The following is a 7,807-nucleotide window of genomic DNA, read 5'->3' as shown; positions in this document are numbered from 1 at the left end:
TGCTGCCTCTCTACAACCCCAGTGAGAGACTTGTCGTGCCCCTCGCTTAGGAACACTGAGGCAAAGAACTCGTTGAGGAGTTCAGCCTTGTCCCCCCTGTCCGTCACCAATTGCTTCTGCCCATTTAGTAGGGGTCCTATTCCTCCCTGGGCCTTCCTTTTACTCCCTATATATCTAAAAAACAATTTCTTGTTGTCCTTCACTTGGGATGCCATCCTCAGCTCCATGGTAGCTTTGGCCCATCTAACTGCCTCCCTACAAGCGTGAGCAGAGGAGGTATACTCCTTTTTGGTGATCTCTCCCTGTTTCCACTTTTTATGTGCTCCCCTTTTGGCCTGTAGGCTGCCCTGGATTTCTCTGGTCAGCCAAGGAAGCCTCCTGGCCCCTTTCCCTCTTTTTCCTCGCATCGGGATTGTCTCCCTTTGTGCCCGAAGGATCGTTTCCTTAAGGCACAGCCACCCTTCTTGGGCTCCCATCTCTTCAAAACTCTTACTCTGCAGTGTGTCCTTGACTAATCGCCTGAGTTCATTGAAATCAGCTTTCCGAAAGTCTAGCACTTTCACCCTACTAGTTACCTTACCCACTTGACGTCTTATGAAGAATTCTATTACTAGGTGATCACTGTCCCCCGGATGGCTACCGATCTGTAGGTCCCCTACCATGTCATCCCCCGTTGCCAATACCAGATCCAGTAAGGCATTCCCCTAGTGGGACCGTGTACCTCCTGTGTCAGGTGGAGGTCCTGTACACAGGTTAGAAACCTGCGTGAACAGTGGGACTTTGCTGTCTGCGTCTCCCAGCAGATGTCTGGGTAGTTCAGGTCCCTCTCCTTATGCTTCAAGGGCCCAGGAATGCCTGCTTGGGTTTCCAAGTTTGGGATTCCCTGCATGCACCTTGACAGTCTAGTATGGGCCTAGGGTTGGGATCATCAATCAGCTAATTGGTGCTCCCAGCCCCAGGGACATACTGCAGTCAGTTTTCCCCTTTCTACAGAGATGTGCCCAGGAGATTCCCCATGCTGCATGTCTGCAATCAGGAAGTACATCACCTGTTGATCCTGCAAGACAACAAAAAAGATTCATTTTACTCACTGAAGCAGATCAGTTGGGATACATCCTGGCACAGTTGCTCCACCATTTGGCAAAGCCTTTTTTCACCCTGAGGGATGTTTGCAAATATTCCTACTGGGGAATGCACTTGACACTGTCTGGCTCCTGTACCTCAAATGTGCAACATTCAGAGAGGCAGAAATTCAGAATCAGGGCACTAGCCTAGCCCAGAAGTTTCACAATATGGCTTGACCTATACCTGTGTTGCTAAGAGGATGTCCCATGATCTGATCACCATCTGATTCAATGTTAAAGCTCTCCTGCTACTTTTACTTAGCATTTCAATATTTTCTATGTCTCGGCTTCAGCTGTCATTTCACCTTGCAATATTCTGACTTTCTTCTGCTCACATTTCCAAGCTTAGAGCATTATCCCTAACGTATTATTTTGCCTCAGTACCAGCATTATTAATTTTATGACAGGGAGGGGAGTGGTAATTTTACAAGGTTTGTAGACATCCAGCAATTACAACCAAAACTTTAAAGTTGGCCAAATTAAATTTTCACTTGCTGCCTCAGTCAGGATTGGACCTTTTGTTTCCAGGTGTGAAAGGCTAAAGTATTAATTCAGCAATTCTTCCAGAGCACATGCTGTAAGTTAATCAAATCCCCAAGGCCCTGCACTTTTTAATGTCTGTGCTGAAGTTTCCCAAGTCTCGTAATAGTTGTTTGAGTCTAGTCAAGCCTAACAGCCCCACCCAATTGAGAAATTCCCTCTTGATAAGCATATACTTGTTACACCCTTCTCCAGTGGATCACCTCTGCTAGAATCAGTTGGCTTTTTGATAACATACTTTGAGATAAGGCATTATTATCACTTATTGTTCAAACATATTTTGAAATGAAATACTGCTTTTCAAGTACCGTCATCCTTGATTTTCTGTCCTGCATATGCAATGTCATTTATTTCCCTACTTTTATCAAGCATCATTACTATTAGTAGTAATAATAATTTGTCCTGTGGCAGAACCCAGAAGCCTACTTTATCTTGGGCTCAGGATTAGGACCCAGCATGCCAGGTAGTACATGTGCATGAAATATGACCTGTACCCTGTCTTGAAAAGCTAACCATTGATGCAAAGAAGAGATTTAAATTAAGAGGTAGTAGGAAGGGAGTGGGGAAGGATAACAGCACTTATTTAAATATACACTTCAATGCCACCAATCACTTTTAATTATTTATGGAGATCCAGCAGGATTCTGGACCTCAGTGGGCATGTCTTGTCTACATGAGACACTTACTGCGCATTAACCTAATAACATTGTGCAGTAGCATGGTGGTTAAAAACAGTGCTAATAGCCTACTGTGCAATGTTATTAGGCTAATGTGCAGGGTCACTAAAAAACTTTAGTTACTGCACATTTAGTTAGTACTCTATCAAGCAAATACTAAACTAAATGTGCAGTACGTAAGGTGCATTAATACACGTGTAGATGTGCCCGGTAGTCATTGAACCAGATCCCAACATCTCTGAAGTAAGTGAAAGACTCCCATTGATCTCAGTGGACTTGGAACTCAGGCCCATTATCTTTTGCATATGTTTTGTAGCTTTGTTAGAACTGAGCATAAGGAAGGATTTGAAGCTGGGCAGGGTGAGAGGGAGTGTTTTGCAGATGTGCCTCTTGAGGAATGGATGGTGTAGAAGAAGCTGTGAAGATGCTTGTTGGAAGTAATTAAACAGCGTACTCATCACTGACATTGTATCACTGGAGGAAGAAGGAGAAAACAACTCCTGTATCATATGCGGGATTACTGAGGGTGGAGTTTGGCCTCTTTTCTGAACTGCCAGGATTGCTTTAGGAGCATGACCAAGGCTACAGTTGTAAGTAACTACTCAGTATATTCATAAGTAGAACAATTTGGGTGACACACCCGGTCTGAGTACTTGATTAGCCAACCCTGGTGTGAACAGCCACAGGATGCACTGTCACACTGTTGTGACCCACTCACAGGGGAGTGCAGCTAGGACATCTGCTCATTAGTACCAAGGCTCTTTGTGCTGCAGTAAACCAAGATGTACAATTTTTTTTTACCTCCTGCCAGTTGTGGGACAGCATACCTATTTTAGGAGCACAGGGGAAATTATGGGAAGCCAATGGAGAACTATCAGTACTCACATAATTTAGCTGTTAGTCTCATAACCAAGTGGCAGGGTTCCTAGCCTGAGTAAAAGTAACTTGGATTCTTTCTGTACAGTCAAAAAGGCTGGCTAACCTGGGTTTGGACTCAGAAAAGAGACTTGCGAGGAGGGATTGGGCAACATCCAAAGAAGAGCTGAGTTAACTTCTAAAATAACATCTCCAGGGGAGATCATGAGTTTGTGACTACAGCTATGGGACCAAGTGCCCTCCTACTCCCAGGGATGTTGTGGATCTTACTTCAGATTTATGCCTGAAAAAGAGAATCAGGCCTTCAATACAACTGCATCATTGCATCAGCATGTGGTAAGGAGCTGGTGACATGGTAAATCTTTGCAAGATAGGTTGGCATGGAAACAAACCCCATCAATACAATGTCAGGTTATTGGCAGGGCCAGTTATCATCATCAAGTCTTGAAGCTATTTTAACTAAATAGGAAATTTTAAATATAAGAAAGATGCAATCAGAATACTGCGGGATAGTGACTGTATTCACATAGCAGAAATTTTGGAAAATTGTCAAAACTGGCAATGTAGATAGAAATAATTGGGGACTAAATGTCAATTTGGGGGTGACTAGGAGTTTTGCATAGCATCACAGTGTCTCAGATCTTGAGAGCTACTTGTCTGGGAAGACTCCCCCCAGCATAGAGGAAACCTTTCAATCTTAACAGGAGAAGTTAACGGATTTGGATGACACCCATCATAGTAGAGGACCCAAGGCATACAAACTGATGGCCCTGCTTTAAATCTTAAGCAGGTTGCTATCAGGGCAAGCTCAGTGGAGGGTTTTCAACATTAGATTTCTTTTCTTTGTTTCTTTGGGGTCTTCCCGTCTTTGGGAGACCTCAGAGCTATTAGCTTCCTAGACATGCTACAAAAAACACCCATTTCCCATGACTTGTATGGCAGGAAGAAGAGAGAGGCCCTGCCTTTCCAAGAGCCTAGGTAGTAATAATAATTATATAATTTTATCACAGAATTGGAGCACTTCACAATTACTAATAGTTACATCTGTTGGGTACTATGCCCCTTTTAGGGAGGTGGTGAGGGGGAAGATACGAGATATAGGGTAATTAAGCTGACTTGCTAGTGTTACACATACCAAGTTTATGGCTGACCTGGGTATCAAACCCCTCTCCCAAGTCTCAGAACCCACCATACAAAGCTTGTTGAATATTGAAGAACAGATTAGTAGAAGATCAGAGATGTTTTATTAGAACACACATTCAAGAAGAGGCACTTATAGAATATTAAAAAAATTAAGAATAGTTTGATAGTTTGACTAATATTTGGCAAGAAATAGGCATTTTCTAGTAAACGTCTTTCCTTCTCCTCCTCTTTTCCAGATGCAGATCCTCTGGCCAAACTAGAAGAATACTATTTCTCTTGGATTTTCTTGGGGGACAGGAGAGAACTCATTACCATCTGATTCACTGGTGAGCTCAAGATTCGTCATGACATTCACAAGCAGACATGGATGGCCCTTTTCCTTGGCAAGGGAGTGAAATCTTGATTTACTAGCAGGAGGCTTTGTACTAGTGTGGTTGTTCTGCTCCCGTCAGCATTTGCATGTTCTGTAGCAATCCTGTTTGTTTAAATATGGGTTGTCAAGAAACCTTTGACGGGTAACTACTGAAAAAAATTAGACACATCTTCCCTATTCAAAGAAGATTAGTCAAGTCAGGTAAATGGCTGGCTCACTTTTCTTAGTACAGAACAGTTTTAACATCTACTTAAACTTTGATAGTGCTGTCACTAGGAGTAAACTGGAAATAACTATTCATTGCTTTAAGTGTAGTTAAAAATATAAAACTAGGAAGAGCTGAAAGAGCATCTAGTCCTCTGAACTTTGAGTAACAGTGTGTGAAGAAATGCCAAAATTTCTTTTTGGAGGTATGTAAAGCACTATGTGCTATTAGGATGGTGGGGAAGGAAGAGGATTACAGGCTGTTTTTTAATCAGTTGCTCAGTTTTCTATCTTTGGGAAACAGAGAGCTATAATTTAGGAAATGCACATAAAGTTAAATGAACTGTTAGTAACTAAAGTAACTGTGTTATTTATCTTACCAGTACGTGCACATACTTGTCTGCGCAGATGCTAGAGGGAAAAAAAAAGAAAGCTACATTTTCTTAGTGGCTCATTATAGGATGACAGAAGGATACTGAACCTTTCCCATGTAAGCCAGATCTAAGCGTGGACAGCAAGAAATTATCCAGGCTATTTGCTAGCCCAGATTTACTGAAGCTCTCAATATAGCTTCTAGAGGGCAAACATCCGCTCAATAGCATGAGAATCATTAACAAGCGAGACAGAAGATGAAGAGACACTGATCGAGCTGTCTTCTGACCTCCTGGATCTCTATACAAGACAGTTGACAATACTGTTGGGTTTCATCACTTTCTTCCCCCTATGGTTTGCAGCTTCCCCCTGCTTCCCTCTCCCCAGCAGCAGCATCTTCATTCTGCTCCAACAAAAGCTAATTTAAAAAGTAAATCAAAACCCCTAATCTACAGGAAAGAGGCAGCAGGCCCCACCCCTAATCCAGCCTGTTCTAGGGACCTCTTTTCTATACTCCAACATCATTGAGCCTTTGAACAACGTCAGGGTAGTGAGCCAGCCTGTGTGATCTGACTGATAGACCCCATGAGCAGATGCACTCAGTACTCTCCAACCCCCACCAGCTGGAGGGCTAGAACAGAGGCTCTGACAGTGTGCCCTTCTATGGCACAGCCCATGGTTTGTTTGTAACCCATGTTTTGTGTGCACTCCATCTAGGCTGTAGACCCCAGTCTGTGTATTTTGCAGAGATAATTGTTGCTGTTCTATCCCCCATTGTGCAAGTGTTTAAGAAATGGAGATAGTTAGTCCAGAACAAAGCTTGTAGTAAGAGCTTTGATTAACCGTGCATACTATTTGCTTACAAGTGTTGCTTATCTTCCAAAGCAACATGACATGATTATGTTATGTTCACTTTATCTTAATTTATCCTCCAAAGCAAGGATGTGGACACACAAGTCATCACATCCTTCGATAACAGGCAAGTTTTTTCCTACTGCACCAGAGATGACTTTAGAGTAGTGCTTCTCAACCTTTTTAGACTTGAGGCACCCCTCTATAGCGTCTATTAACTGACTGGCACCCAAATTCAAAAATTGTTTTTTATCTTACAATGCTTATTTCCTTGCAGAATTGCTGGACCGGGGGAGGGGGGGGGGGGAGGAGTGGGGTAGTATCAGCCAGGCAGGAACAAGCCTGAGTCGATACTTCACTTCTTTATATCTCCTCACACTTCATCACACCTTTCAAGGGATCTGGCAACACCTGAGGGTACTAGAGCATTTGGCTGAGAAGGCTTTTGAGCAACGTAGCAAAGCCACAGGTCATGAATCGCAGAAGTCTCAGTGCCTCACATCTGCATTTATACCAGATGTAGGGCTTTGCAGTAGGGACACTTCACCCAGTCACCAGGCTAATTGTAGCGGAGACAGAACCTGACAATTGATGAGCTAGCCTCAGTGTGTGAACCCAATGGAACCAAGGCATCATTGCCTCAGTTTGAAGATGTTGCAACATACACTTTAAGCAAATGGCACAGTTGATTGATACCCAATAGAAATTGCTTAGTGGTAAAACTTTAGAAGACAACATTGGCCACCTCACTACTCAGACCATTTAAGGAAGAATAGAGAGGGTCTTCTGGAGAGCTACACAGTCAGCTATTAATGCTGTAACATGTGGGTGAACCTTATTTTGGGAGAGAACCTAGAAAGAACATCCTCCCACCACCCCCCTCCCCATTCCTCCTGCAATGCAATTGCATATCATTAACTAAAGTATCACTGAGCTTCTCTGGGCAGTCTCATTCTGCCAAGACTGTGCTTTTCCTACCAAGGATTTCAACCCAGCTTAGAAGCAACAAACTGAGGGATAGAGGAGGAGAATACTGCTTTACTTAATAAAGCACTGGAACAGGTTACCCAGAGAGGTGGTGGAAGCTCCATCCTTGGAGGCTTTTAAGACCCAGCTAGACAAACCTTGACTAGGATGATATAGTTGGGGTTGATCCTACTTTGAGCAGGGGGTTGGACTAGCTGACCTCCTGAGGTCCCGCCTAACCCCAATTTTCTATGATTCTGTGAAAACCAATAGAACTAAAGCAATTTAGCCTGACCTTAGTCCATGCCAACACGTAACTTTCCCATGTAAGCAAGCCACAATTGTCCAAGCCCTACATCCAGATATTGTGCAAATGAATGTCTTCTTTATAGAAGACACCAAGTGTGTGGAAGATGATGAAATCCTCATGCAGGCCTAAGATGCATACAGCCAATACCACCTCCTTCCTGCCCATCAGAAGTACCTTTGTCACCCTGACTAGGTTCTGGGCCATACTATGACCTTCCTTCTCCCCTTGTCGCCTGTCACAAGAGGAGAGAAGCTGCTCTCCTTTAGCCTTTGCAAAGAAAGGGAGGCCTCCAGTACCTGTGTGGTTCCTGGCACCAACAGGCTCCTCTTGGTTCTCTGGAAGATATGCAAGCACTACCATAATTCTCCAA

This window comes from Alligator mississippiensis, chromosome 7 (genome assembly GCF_030867095.1).
Source record: "Alligator mississippiensis isolate rAllMis1 chromosome 7, rAllMis1, whole genome shotgun sequence".
Classification (NCBI taxonomy): Eukaryota; Metazoa; Chordata; order Crocodylia; family Alligatoridae; genus Alligator; species Alligator mississippiensis.
The sequence above is the reverse complement of the archived record's forward strand: the minus strand, read 5'-3'. Positions refer to the sequence as shown.